Source organism: Tamandua tetradactyla, chromosome 23 (assembly GCF_023851605.1).
Source record: "Tamandua tetradactyla isolate mTamTet1 chromosome 23, mTamTet1.pri, whole genome shotgun sequence".
Classification (NCBI taxonomy): Eukaryota; Metazoa; Chordata; class Mammalia; order Pilosa; family Myrmecophagidae; genus Tamandua; species Tamandua tetradactyla.
The window spans coordinates 35,054,459-35,069,178 of NC_135349.1; the positions used below are offsets into that span (position 1 = coordinate 35,054,459).

Below are 14,720 nucleotides of genomic sequence, written 5' to 3' on the forward strand. Positions count from 1 at the left end.
CTGGACGTCTGGTTAGGAGCAAAGCCAAACTTCTGCAGCGCTCCTCAGGGAACAGGCTATTTTAGGTTCTGGCCATAGAGTCACTGAGCTCCCTGATCTTGCTATAACGGGCTCCTCTGGCAGCCGCCGCACGGGAAACTATGATTGCAATGCCCAGGCCAAGGCCTGGAGGCCAAGCTGCAATGGCCACCGGCCCTCCTTGGGGTTTGCCTTCATCCCCGGTGCTGCCTTCCTGCTGGGGAAAGGGGCTGGAATCTGGCCACTTCCCACTACCAAGAGCTAGCATCCCAGAACCAACAGTGCACGCACGATACATGCCCAGTGTGAGGAGAAAACGCCAGTCTTCCACGGCTACCAGTGTACACAGGTGATTTACACGCCCCCAAATGCCCCCAATCTGCTTCTGTTTGGGAATCTGTTTCCCCCACATTCTCAGGCCATGTGGTTGGGGTGGGGAGCCTCCCGCCAGGTGCCAAGGATGTCACGTGACCCAGGTCTAACCCAATCACAGCATTCAGGGGCCCGGCCGCCCTGATTGGCTCTGAGGTGGGCATGTGACCCAAGGCGAGCCAATCCGGTTCAACCCCAGGCCAACCAGGGCTTTAAGCTTGAGATGGTCAAATTTTTCCCGCTGGGTGTGAATCCAAGAGGGCTGAGACAGGACCAGAGCCCAGGAGAGAATACAGCTGGTGTGCGACTGAGAGCAGAGTAAGAGATGAAGAAAAGAAAATGGTGATGATGTTATCTGAGACCCTGAATCCAAACATCCCCTCTGTCAACTTCTGAATTATATGGCATAATAAACCCAAACCCTCTTTTTTGGGGGGAGAGAGAGCTGGGGGTTGGCTTAAGCAGGTTACAGATAGGTGTTCTGTTACCTGCCGTCTGGAAAGTCCAAAAGCCAGTCAGGATTATTAATTTTAAAATTAATTTTAAAAAACTTTTATTAAAGCACACGATTAAAAGCAACACCCCTTTCCTACTGTAGGGGATCCTGACCCATTTTTCATAGCCCTACCATCACTTTTCAGAGCAGCTCTCTCCCTAAGTTATAAAAGTTACCATTTCTCTTTTAACTGTAACCCAAGTGCTTTGTTTTACTGATGCAATGCTTTGAAACTGCACACTGTAACCAAAACAACTCCTGGATGCCCTCACTTGTATCTTGTTTTGCAACCCTGAATTCAGGTGCCCTTGCTCTTAGCTACTTACTGATTAATATGTCAGCCCAGAACCAAACACCCCAAATTCCTATACTATTTTGCTGTACCTAGCCAGTTCTAATCAAAGTTAGCACGTCTGCCATGTGCAGTAGCCTAAATATGTCATCACCCCAAGCACATGCAGCAATTAGACTATCTCTGACCTTGTCATCTAAAACAGCTTGGCTTGTTATCCTAAGCCTGCCTGCCTTTATTTGAATGCTATAAAACACTGAAAGTTTCTCCAGTTCGAGAAGACAGATTCAAGGAAACTGCCCTCCTGTCTTCACAAGGCTTGCCTTTGCAAAATAAACTTTTTGTCTTTTCCCAATCCCAGTGCCTTGGGCAGGCAATGGTGGCCTCAGTGGCAGAGATCTCACCTGCCATGTGGGAGAATCAGGTTCAATTCCTGGTGCCTGCCCACGCCAAGAAAAAAAAATCCCAGTGCCTTCTCATCGACTCTGTGCACACTGGAAGAGGACACACTTTTGAGTCGTAACACTATCAGGGCCACTGTGCTGACCACACAGGCTATGCAATGTTCCACTCTAGAAGAACAACCTTTGCAACTGGAGAAGGCAACCACTTCTAGCTATTCTAGATGTTACTCCGGGCAAATATCTCCACCTCTCTAAAGAACAGGCTCTTCCTGCTATTTCTTAATATATCTATTTTGGTCCTTATCTGCTGATTTCTTACGATAATAAACGAGCCTTTATTCCACCTCCCTTCAGTACTTCCCTTCCTCACCCACCCCCAGACCAGGTCGTCTCCTGGTTCTTCTAGAATCCATGCCAACAACTCTCTGGCTTACTGCACCAACTAAAAGAAGCTACGAGTTTCTCCCAGTTTGGTATGCATTCATCTCACTGTGGCAGAGAAGGGAGGATGCAGCTTTTGTGCTGCAAATGGGTAGTGAGAAAGCAGAAGAGACCTTTGCACCTATCAATGTCAAAAAGACATAGTTTTTACTGAAACAAGACAGATAGATAACATATGTGAAGGGCATACTGCACATCAGGCTCCCTGCAAAACAAGGGACATGGACCCTCATTTGACAATGACAGGAGCTGCTGGGCTCAAGAGAAGTGGCTGGCCGTCCCCTCTGACGGGGGCCTCTGGGGTAGGGAAACCGCAGAGCCAGGCTGTCCTGGGCTGCACCTGGCTTGTTCCCGAGGATACCTCGACTCCCAGCTTGAGTCTTCCATCTCCCCCTAACAAGAAATGAAAGCCTAAGCTTTATGTAGTGGCTCAGAGCTTCTGCTCTGCGGCCACATGGCCTGGCTTTGGATCCCGGCTCCACCGAGGAAGAGGGACCTTGGGTGGGGCAGGCACTTAGTTCACCGAGTGCTAATCAAAGACCTCCCCAGTCTGGCTTTCATTTTATTTATTTACAAAGAGGGTGGGCAGTGGGTGGTGATACGTGTGCAGGATCAGGGATTATTCACACAATCTAGCATCCAGCTAAGAGTTCATGCCAGTGTCTTATTAATGTCTATATCCCCAGCAGGTATGTAGTAGGTATTCAATAACTGCACATTTATTTAACCTTTGAGAGGAATCACATCGTTGGCATCAAAATAAAAGGACTGATTTACCAACATCCACACCCATCTGCCCCCTCCTTGCCATCTCACCTCCCCCCCGACTCTCCAGGCCTGTCACCGTGCACAGCCAAGCTCGTCTCACCCCCCCACCCTTGTCCCCAGCGGGTCCTCATGCCTGGAATACCTTTCCCATTAGCTGGCAAACTCCTTTGCTCCCTTCAAAATCCAGCTCACACATGACCTCTTCCAGAAAGCCTTCCCTGGGTCGTTTCCCCAACTGTGAAACAGGGCTGACGGATTTCACGCGGTGCCCAGCATAGAACTGGCTCTCAGAAGTGCTGGCTATGATTACGCCCTCCCCATGCCCCCACCCCCGAATCGCTTCCCTCTTCACAGCCCTCCGTAAGCATTTCCAGCACACCCAGGCCGAACAGCCTAACAGAAGGCCGAGCCACGGCCCGCCAAAGACTGGCCACGTCCCAAACCCCGGCTCCTGTAAATAACGTTACCTTACACGACAGAAGAGACTTGGCAGAAGTGATGAAGTTAAGGATGGGGACCTGGGGACTTTATCCAGGATTAGCCTCAAAGGGCCCAATGTCATCACAAGGGTCCTTATAAGAGGGAGGCAGGGGGTTCAGAGAGAATCAGAGAGAAACAGTGCTGGCAATAGAAGCAGGGGCACAGGACAAAGAGAGATGTGAAGACGCCACGTTGCTGGCTAGGAAGATGCAGGAGGAGGTCATGAGCCAAAGAAAGCAGGTGGACTCTAGAACCTGGAAAAGGCAAGGAAACAGATTTTCCCCTCGAGCTTCCAGAAGGAACACAGCCCTGCCCACACCCTGATTTTAGGACTCTGCCGCCCAGGGGACATTGGCAATGTCTAGAGACGCTTTTGGTTGTCACAACTGGGAAGGCAGTGCTACTGGCATCTAGTAGGTAGAGGCTAGTAATGTTGTTCAACATCCTACAATGTACAGGGCAGCCCCCCACAATAAGGAACCATCCACCTAAAAACGGCAGGAACGCTGAGGTTGAGGGACCCTGCTCTGGAACGACTCTGGTGGAATCCTCCTTCTTTTCTTTTTCCTTTTTTTGTTTGTTTTTATTTCTTTTTATATTTCTCCTTCCATATTGAGCAATCACATGCCATGTATTTTTTTCTTCCCCCTCTTCTATTTAAAACCAAACCTCCATGCATACCAAAAAGGATATTGAGAACTTGGTTTATTGATGCAAACAGCAACCGCTGCTGAGCCCAAGGAGATAAGCCAACATTCAGTCTGCTAAATGGAAAAATATCACTGCAGCATGCTGTGCTCTGTTCCTATAAAACTGTTATGGTGAGGGCTCCTTATTGTTTTCAAAATTAGAAAAATATTCGAACTTTAGAATACAAAGCACAAGATATTGTAATTATAGCTTCGATCATCAAAACGCACCAAAGGGCTTGAATTTCAATTTTTAATGATCTGCTGCCGCGCAGCCTTGTCGTCTCCCGGTACACCCTGTCCTCCCGGAGGGTCAGGCCAGGGATGGGGCATGCCTCCCTTCTCAAGGGAACTGTGTGTTTACACAGCCCTCTCGGTGTCCAGACCATGTGAGCTTCTTGAACAAAGGGGGCCGTGTCTTATTTCTCTGGAAACCCCAGTCCAGAGCACAATGTCTGGCACACACTAGGTTCTCCACAACACGTGCTGCCTGAATGAATGGGTAACTGGAGAAACGTTGGCAATTTTTGCTGATACCATGGACACTCGCTGTGTGGGGGAGGGGAGGGTGGCCAGGGGTTCATCCCAAGAGTTAGCCCCACAGCACTGCTGAGACCCTGCGTGGGAAAGCCTGGCTGGCGGAGGGCCTGAAAAGCACCAAGACTCTGCCAGGACTAGCTGAGTGGATCCTGGACAAATTACTTAGTCCCTGAATCTCAGCTTCCTCAACTGTAAAATGCACTCATCCAACAGAGTAGAGCAGACTAAGCGAGGTGAAGAAGAAGTAAGAGAGGTGGCCAGGGGCCAGAAAAGGCCATCATGGCAGACCTAGCTAGCTCTCCACAGGACTGCGCTACTTGCCCAGCCAAGGACTGCATTTTTCTCAGCATTACCTACATCTAGACTTGCATCTAGATGGACCCAGGGGACTGCCTTTGGGCCAATGAGATGTGGACACCTTCAGGCCCATCCCAGCAGCTCATTTTCCATGCCCTGAGACAGGCCAGATTCAGAACCTATCAGTGTCGCTTGTGAAGCACTTGTTACCTAAACTCTTCTCAGCTTCTTGGAAGACACTAGCTTCCCCTCCAGCTGGCACACTCCCTATCTGCCCCTCCTGCCTGTTCACTGGCCAACTCCTCTGCTCTCTTCTGCTCACCTTTCGGGTTTTAGCTTAAGATGCCACCTCCTCCAGGAAGCCTCCCCTGAACTCGAAAAGATGGGCACTATTAGCTTCATCCTAGATGAAGAAACTGCATAACAGAGGTTAAGTGACTTGCCCAGCATCACACAGCTAGAAATTAGGGGAGTTGGGTTTGAAGCCTGTGCAGGCTGATCCAGGGCTTTTACCATCATTGGTTCCTAAACCAGAGGTTCTCAAAGTGTCTTCCCTGGACCAGCAAGATCATCAGCAGGGAACCTGTTAGAAAGGCTAGCTCTCAGGTTCCAATCCAGACCCACTGAATTAGAATCAGGGGGTGGGGGTGGGGACTTGGGAGGCAGATCAGCAATCTGTGTTTAAACAAGCCTTCCAAGGGATTCTGACCTACACTGAAGTTTGAGAACCACCAGCCTAAAGAAATTTTCTGCAGTTTGGCCACCTGCTTTTCAGCCCCTCCCAGCGGAGCCCTTGCTAGGACTTGCTGGAAAGCATCACAGCTCAACACTGTCCACCCTCTCACTCTCTAACCATTTGAAATGTTTCTCTGGAAGTTTTATAGCTCTGGGACTTTTGGTGGGGACCAGGAAATTGTCATCTTCTGCCTTATCATCAGTGTGTTAGTGACTCACTCTTTCCTCTGTTTGAAGGCTTTTTGTTTTATGTCCATTATCCTTGGCTGCAAACACTTGTTCCAGCAACACTTTAGAACTCAAGATGCTTTCATCCCAAGCTCAGACATGGTCATCAGAATACCCACCTTCTTCCAGTCACATTTTCAGTTCATTAGGGTAACAGTCTGCAGTTTCTCTGACAGCAGAATCTACTTATCTCCAGCATACAATCATTTTTTAAAAACCAGTCCAGTCAGCTGCTATTACTTTGAATGTAAACTTCCCAGTGTTGACCTGGTCCTCAAACTTTCCTGCTTCAGCTTTAAGAACTGGACTAGAAACAGTGAATCCTAGAGAGTGAGCTTAAGTAACCCACTGGTAAAGAGCTGAATCCAAATTTCTGCTATTGAGCCTCAGCTTTCTTCCTCACTGCCTCCAGCATCCTGGCAACCAGACACCACCCTGCCAACCAAAGACTGAGCAATGCTTTGGGGAAATCTGACCAGCGCAAGATAAAAATCCAACAGACACCCTTCCCCGGTGAAACAGCATGGCCAGATCACCCCAAAGGAAAGACCCCAGCTTGCAGGTCTTTCCCACCCCCACAGACTTTCCACGGAGCCCACTGCAGGCTCAATCTCTGGGGCATACAGCCAGGTATCATCAGATATCTGAAAAAGTATCTCATATGAAAGACAGACCAAAAACAAACCCACAAAAGAAAGCAAGGGAAGCAAACTGAGGCTGTGCAAGAAGAATACTTAAAAACAAACAAGCAAAAAACAACCATACATTAATATCCTTAGAGTGAGAAAATATTTCCTCCACAAAGTAAGAACTAGATGCTATTTCTTTTTCAAACAAGACAAGAGTACTTGGAAATTAGTTATATTTTTACAAAAATGAAAACTTTAACGGAAAGTTGAAGATAAAGTCAAGGAAATCATCTAAGGCAAAGAGAACAGAAGCTAAGAGATAAAGAATGAGAACATCAGAGAGCCAGTCTAGGGATCTAAAATAGAATATTAGGAAAGTGAGAACAGAGGAAATAAAGGGGAGGAAATTAAAAAAAAAAAAGGCAGACTATTTCTCAGAATTGAAGGACATGTGTTTCCAGAAAGAAAGGGCCCAAGTTCCCAGCACAATACAAAGGAACAGACCACACTGAGAACCACATTATCCTAAATTTTTAGAACAAGGAGAAGAACCTAAAAACTTTCAGAGGGGAAGAACAGGTTCCATGCAAAGGTTTAGGAAATCACCCAGTCCTTTTTAGGGTAGTCTTAGGGTAGTCTCTGGCCAGGTGAGTTTACTATTTTCCATTCTTGAAATGATCTAGCGCATTTCATTTTTCACTTTTTCCAGGCAGGGAAAGCCTTCCTCTTGCAAGATAATCTATCATGGTTAGGCACTATAGCAAATTTTATAGGCACTATATATTAGTGAAAGGTAAGCATTATATTAGTCAGGGTAGAGACTCACTGCCATAACAAACGGCCACAACAAATTTCACTGGCTTGAACCACTAGAGGTAATTTCTTGCTCACATCCCATTCCAGTGTGGGACGCCAAAGGGAGCTCCGCCCGCCTCTAGGTCTTACAGTGTTCTCCCTTGGGCTGCCAAGTGGGGACAGAGTGGGAGGTTTTTAGGGTCCAAGCTTGTTAGGAGAAGCACACCACCTCGGCTCGCATTTAGTGGCCAAAATTCAGGCATGTGGTTCCCATCAAATTGAGAAAATTAAGGGGGGCCCATAGGCCAGACAGAGAGAAGAACATGGACATTGGTGTCCCCCAGCTGTCTCTGCCACATACCACATTAAAATTGCCTCAAGAGCGGTGCGATGGTAGCTCAGCAGGCAGAATTCTCACCTCCCGTGCCTGCCCATGTAGGAAAAAAAAAAAAAAACTGCTTCAAAATCAAATCAGTGATAGATCCTTAGTCAGCCAAAAAAACCACGGCTCTGTCACAAAAAGCTACAAAATAAAAAATGGTGAAGCAGAAGTGCACAACTGTTACAAAAACAGATCTCCAGTGATATCAGGCCCTCACTTCCTGCCTCACCCCTCATCCCAGGTAGAAGGAAAGAACTTAAGACTTCACTCCCATCCACCCCAGAGAAGAGGGGCCTAGCAGTTGCACACTAATCCCAACCATTTTACACCTGAATTCATGTCATCCAGAGACTTGACTGTATTTGTTGAATTGACAAATGAACAAATGAATGAATGTCAGGTGCTGTGGGGGCCACAGAAAAGGAAGACAATGCATACGTCCTTCTCCAAAGCCTACCTCCTTCCACCAGCATCCTTCTCAACTCAGCTTATATATCACCTCCTCCAGGAAGCCTTCCCTAGTACCTACGCATACACACACACACACATACAGTGGGCAATATCAGCTCCCATCTGCTTGCTCTGTCTTTTGCCAGTTAGTCCATCTTGCTTATTAGAGTCTGCTGTTTACATGGCTGGCTCCCACCTAGGGAGTTTCTGAAGGTCTAGGGACCACTCTGGGCCTTGGTTTCCTCCTCTAAAATCAGAGGGTGGGCCTATGTTACTGCTCACTTCTCTGCAGCTCTACAGCCTGTCCAGAGGTCTCGGAATGACCACGAGCCCCAACACACTCGCTGTGAGCCAGGCACTGCTCTAAGCACCAGCACACATTAAGTCGCTCTAATCCTTACAGGGACACTGGGTGATAGATGGTAATAGCGCACCCATTTTACAGATGAGGAAAATGAAGATCAGAGAGGTTAAGCAACTTGCCCAAGGTCGCCGTGCAGGTAAGTAATACAGCCAGAATTCAAACCCAAGCTTCAAGTTGTTTCTCGCCGGTGGGTATCTCGGTCCTATTCTCCTGGACCAGGCACCCAGGACCAAGGACCCAGAAGTTGGCCTTCCAGAGAGCGTCCGCACAGGGCACATCTCGTCTCCCCCTCGCTGCCACGCAGTTCTCTGTCACACTCGCGTCGCAGCTGGGGTGGTTCCCCACCAAACCCCGCGCTCGCGCAGGCGGGTCTAGACCTGGGCGTACCCGGGCGGCCCCCGCTCCGGTGCCGCCACTCGAGTGTTAACGTCCGGCCCTTTGGCGCACATGTCCGCGGCGCCTGCCAATACCGCAGCAAGGGCGCGTCTAGAGGGTCCTCGAGGCTCCAGGAATTCGGGCTGACGCAGGCCTCGGGTTCAGGGACCGGGTGGGGTCTGCGGCTCCAGATTTCGCAGACGCCAGGAAGGCACGCTGCGCCCCCCTCCGCTGGCCCGGGAGGAGCCCGGGGCGGGACCCCGGAGTTGTCTCTCGCAGCCAGAAAGCCGCTATCGCGTGGCCACCCAGGCTGCCGTTAGCCTGCACGGCTCCCCATTTTACAGAAGCGAAACACTGAGCCCTGGAGAGTTTAACAACCGGAGGAGAAGCTCTCCACTGCCCACCCACCCCCCCACCCCCCATTCCTACGCTCCCCTTTGGCGCGGCCTTGGGCTCACTCCCAAGTGCCAGACCCACGGCTCTCGCGGCGCCGGCCTCACCGAGCGCGGAGGCCCGCGGCGCCTGATCCCCGCCCCGCAGCCAGCCCGGCCAGCACCTTACCTCCCTCGGGCGTGCAGGCGCGGCAGCCGCTGCTCACGGCCGCGAGAATCCAGAGGAGCTGGCAGATGCTCGCGGCCCGGTGCTCCAGGGTGCAGGGAGGGCGGGCCCCCCGAGGGTGCCGGGGAGCGGCGAGCTGGGCGCGCGGGGCTGATGGGTCGATCCCGGCGCGCGGGGGACGCGTGCCAGGGGCCGGAGAGCTGGCGACGACGAGCGAGGCTGGAGTGGCAGCAGCGACCGGAGCGCCAGCGTCGGATCCCGGCAGGAGGCGAGCGGCGGCGGGGACTGGGACTGGGGCTGGGGCTGGAGCCGGAGCAGCGGGCGGGGCGGGGCTGCGGCCGGCGGGCGCACGGCGCGGCACTCACGTGGGTGCCCCCGGCGGCGGTCCGGGTTGTTGCAGCCGCCGCTCTCTGCTGGCTGCTCCGGCGCTCTCCGGGTCGCCCAGCACGATAATAGGAGCCGAGTCCGCTGCCGGCACCCCCGGCGCGCTGAATGCAGAGCTAATGCGTGGGGTGGACCTGGCCCGCGGTGGCCAGGTGGGCGCCCTCCCAAATGGTTAATTCCAGACGGGGTGGCGGACACCCCTCCCCACCCCCACCCCCAGCCTTCCGGTCGCCTTTTTCCTGTATTCATTCGAATCCTTTACACAATTACTAATAAAACCATCCCGTTGCTTGTTGGAATGTTTCTGTACGTAAACTTAAAACATTTTAAAACGAAATAGCTTTGCTTTTTCTGCGTACTGCTTTGTAATGAATGACCTAGGCATTTGTGATATTTGCTATTAGTTGTGTCACTATTTGATTAATATTCCCTCCAGACGTTCCTTACCTGCTTTGTAAATTGCTGTATTCCTAATGCTTAGTACAGGGCCTGGCACATAGTAAGAGCTTGATAAATACCAGTGGAATGAACGAATGGATGAATGAATAAATATGGAGAGGTAAAAAGAAGAAAGGGAAATAAAACTAGTGTTAACTACTGTCAGTATTTTGATATATCTTTCTAGACACTTTTCTAGGAATAAAAATAATAATTGTGACATTTATTGAACTATCTCATCCCCTCTTCACACCGACCTTATGAGATAGGTCTCTTTGGCTCTGCTTTACAGATCATAAAACCCAGGCTTATAAAGACACTGGCTTTCCCGCAGTGATGCAGCTAGGAAGGACAGAACAGAACTCAATCCAGATTTGTCTGTTTTCAAAGTTTTCCGAGGAACACACATTTGTATGTTTAGTTATGTATAACCTCCATCACCACAACCCCCAAGTCTTCTCAAATGCCTGCTCTTGGCAAACAGTTTCTATTTTGCAGAGAATCTGAGTGTTTGGGGTCTGCTCATCGGAGTGTATCTGCCAGGGTGAAGCTGAGTTGCTCCGTGAAGTAAAAGGGGAAAGGAAATTGCAGGATGGGGTGGGGGTCAGGGGAGCAAAGTAGCAACTAACTGCTAGGCACTGTGGGAGGAGGAAGGGAGAAAAGGACTTCCAGTAGTGTCTAGTGGGGGTATGTAAATAATTTGGACTGTGCAAAATAAACCCCCTCCCTGTGCCCCTCGATGAAGCTCCTTTGTGTGGGTGAATGAATCCTTCCATGGCCCTGGAGAGAGTGCTGAGTTCTTTGTCCAGGGGAGCCCCAGGCAAGCTCAGAGACTGCAGGGTGCAGGGAGACCAGGAACAGAGACAGCCAACTCTTCGTTATATGTAGACCCCATGCTGTCCTGTGCATCACTCTCCTCCTCAATACAGGTTGTGAACGTGCTTCTGTGGCCGAGAGCCACCCTGTCATTTGTAATGCCTGCTTGAATGTGCCATTTGGGGACCTCATGATAAGTGCTGATATTTAGAGGACATTCGCTTTGTGGCAAGCACTCTGGTAATGGCTTTACAGGCATTATTTCTTTTAATTCTCATCACAACCCTATTATTGTCCCCAGTTCTTATATAGTGAAATTGTGGCAGGTTACATGACTTTCCCAAGATTTCACAGCTAGTAAGTGGCAGAGCCACATTTGAACCCAAAACTGTGTCTATCTTGGCTCTGGAGTATCTAGTCTAAGCCTCTATTCCTCAGTATTTGAGGCCCCTGAAAATTCAGATTCCCTTGTGGGAGAGCAGGCCTTCAGGTTTATCAGCTTCTATGCTATGCTCTCTGCTAGGAGCAGATTCAAGTTTATGATGCTTGGGTGTGGCAGCAGGGTGACATACAGGGGATTTTCATAAGGTGGGAAGAGAGGATGAGGAAGAAATGGGCCTGAAAGTCACCACTGAGTGTCTCACACTTTGACCTCTGCCCTACAAGTTTTGGGAAAATACAAAATCTAGAAATGCAATTTTGGTTTGGAGGGTTTGTTCTTTTGGTCATTTTGAGAAGACTCGTCTTGTTTTGGTAAAACCCAGAATTGCAGCTGAAATTCTGGCCCTGGAGAAGCTGAGCCAGAAGGAAAGTCAAAGACACCAAGCTGATCTGTTTAAGCCCAATGAAACTCAAATAAAGACTCCATAACTCAGAGCTCCGTGGCCTCAGGCAAATTACCTAACTTCTCTAAGCCTCTGTAAATGTGTCTTGCAAGCAGCATTCACCTCTCCTTCCGTGAACATCTTGATTTGCCTCCGGGAACCAATCCATTCTATTCTCAATTCCTGAGATTCAAATCCTTCCCCTCAGCTCTGGCTACGGGAGTGGACACATGATCAGAGCTGGCTAATTGCCACGTGCCATCCCTTTAGTCCCATTGATTGGTTCAGGGATGAGAAAGTGATCCAAGCTAGGCCAATGAGATTCTAATCTGGGACTTCTATTGTAACCACAAGTGCGATGGTTTGGAACTGTGTGTGCCCCAGAAAAACATTTTCTTAACCCATTCCTGTGGGTGTGGATCCACTGTAAGTAGAAGCTTTTGATGAAGCTAATTCACCATCTCATTCAGGATAGGGCCTGATCTTGTTATGGGGCCTTTTACAAACAGAATGAATACAGAGAAAGAGAGAGAAAGCTACAGAACCAAGAAGCCAAAATCAGTGAAACCCAGAAGCCGAAGTAGAGACCAGCAGATGCTGGTGGCAGACAGCGGGGTTGCCAGCAGCCAGTCTCTGGGAAGAAAGCATCGCCTAGATGATGCCTTGATTAGGACATTTCCACTGCCTCAAAACTGGTAAGATGATAAATACCCTTTGTTTAAGCCATCCCATTTCATGGCATTTGCTTGCAGTGTCCTAGAATAGTAAGACAAGGAAGAGAATTTTTCTTTCCAGGGAGTTGTTGAGCAGTCAGATGCAAGCCTTGAGTTTCTGGGCATTTATTCATATGGCAAATATTTTTTTAACATTTTTTATTGGGAAAGATAACACATTTACAAAAATGACAATACATTTCAAAGTACATTGTAACAGTAATTATAGAACAGATTTCAGAGTTTGGTATGAGATACAGTTCCACAATTTCAGGTTTTTCCTTCTAGCTGCTCCAAGACACTGGAGATGAAGAAATATCCCTATAATGATTCAACAGACATACTCATTTGTTAAATCCTATCTCTTCTGTTATAACTCCTCTTTCTCCTTTGACCCTTCTCCTAATTTTTTTTTAATGTTTTAACCATAAAGTATAACATATATACAAAGTAAAGAAAGAAAAAAGCAATAATTTTCAAAACATGCTTCAACAAGTAGTTACAGAACAGATCCCAGAGTTTGTCATTGGCTACTATTCCACCATCTCACACTTTTCCTTCTAGCTGCTCCTAAACACTTGAAGCCAGAAGGATTATTATTTTAGTGGTTCAACAGCCGTACTTGTTTGCCAAATCCTGTCCTCTCTGTTATATCTCCTCCTTCTTCTTTGACCCTTTTCCCAATCTATAGGGATCTTTGGGCAATGCCCTTTCTGACTTTTTCATGTTGAGAAGGGCTGCCAACACTAAAGGATAGGGGGATGTAATTAATTAATAATCTTGGAGAAGCTGGTCCCTCTGGGTTTCAGGATTTATCTGACCTAGGAACCTTCTGGGAATTATGGATTCCAGGAAAGCAAACCTAGTGCATGAAACTTTTAGAGAGTCTCGGTTCAAGCTCTAGGTATTCTCAAGAGTGAACAGGAGTGATACTGGTTGGAGTTTAGCAAACCATGACAATCAGTACTATCTAACTGAAGCTTGCATAAGAGTCCCTTCCTGAATAGCCTCTCCATACCGCTTGATCTCTCCTGGCCACTGATGCCTTATTTTATTACACCTCATTTCCTCCCCTTGATCCAGAAGGCATTGTCAATCCCACAGTGCTGGGACCAGACTCACCCCAGGGAGTCAAGCCCCACAGCTCACAGGGCAGATATTTATCAATTTTCTGTTGTGTGTGAAGTGTGGTACTGGGAGTTGGAGATAAATCCTGCCCTCAGGGAGCTGTGCAAAGGGTGAGAAAATGGAAAACAGAAGTCACTCAAACAGTCATTGCGCCATTAGCACGATAAACTGTGAGGCATGTGTGAGTGAGAAGTGGCAATGAGAGATTATAAAGGCAAACCCACCTGGTCTGGAGGTCCAGGAGGGCTTCTCCAAGGTAGTGGCCTTTAAGGTGAGTCCCAAAGGAGGGGTAGGGATCCCTGCCAGGAACTCGAGGGAGACAAATATCCCCAGTGACTTCAGCAGAGAGAAGTGGGGCGGGGCATGCTTTGTTATTGCTTGTTTCTCACTCACCTCCCTCACCTTCACACAAGGCTATTCTGACATTATTGGGGAGTTCAGGGTAACAAACAAAAATTAAATATGAAAGGGAATAAAATTAAACTGTACCTCAACATGACTGTTTCCAAGAGCAAAAATAGTTGAACCCTTCTAGGGAACCCTTCACAGGCTCAGTCCAGTTCCAAACCTTGCTGGGCTGTCCCGAGGCGGCCCCTCGCAAGTGGGTGAAGTTCCCCTCCTCAGGCTCCCAGCAGCAAAATCCCTCTGCTATAAAAACTCCTCTCCATTGCTCAAAGGGATTTTTTTTCCCTTCCCTTTCTCTCCACCAGAGTAATTCATGGGACTCACTAACCCACAGGATGCAGAAGTTACGACTGAGAAAGTGAAGCAAAAATTCAAAGAACAGGGAGAAAATATTTGCAAATCAACTATCTGATAAGGGACTTATATCTGGACTATATAAAGAACTCTTACAACTGAACAGCAAAAAGATAAACAATCTGGTTAAAAAATAGGTCAAGGACTTGAACAGAAATTTCTCCAAAGATATACAAATGGCCAATAAGTACGTGAAAAGATGCTTAAGATCATTAACCATTAAGAAATGCAAATCCAAACCAAAATAAGGTACCACTTCACAGCCACTAAGATGGCTATAATAATAATTTTAAAAGAGGAAAATAAGTGTTGATGAAGATGTGGAGAAACTGGAACCCTCGTGCA

General features: G+C 48.3%; 1 protein-coding gene across 2 annotated transcripts in view; it reads right to left on the reverse strand.

Moving 5' to 3' along the window:
• Nucleotides 1-9,604, reverse strand: part of EEF2K (eukaryotic elongation factor 2 kinase) — an 85,767-nt gene extending 76,163 nt beyond the window's left edge. For both annotated transcript variants that reach the window (XM_077141574.1, XM_077141573.1), the window contains exon 1: nucleotides 9,317-9,604. The gene's annotated coding sequence lies outside the window, so the exon portion shown is untranslated. The remainder of the gene's footprint in view (nucleotides 1-9,316) is intronic.
• Between the last annotated feature and the right edge of the window lie 5,116 nt (nucleotides 9,605-14,720).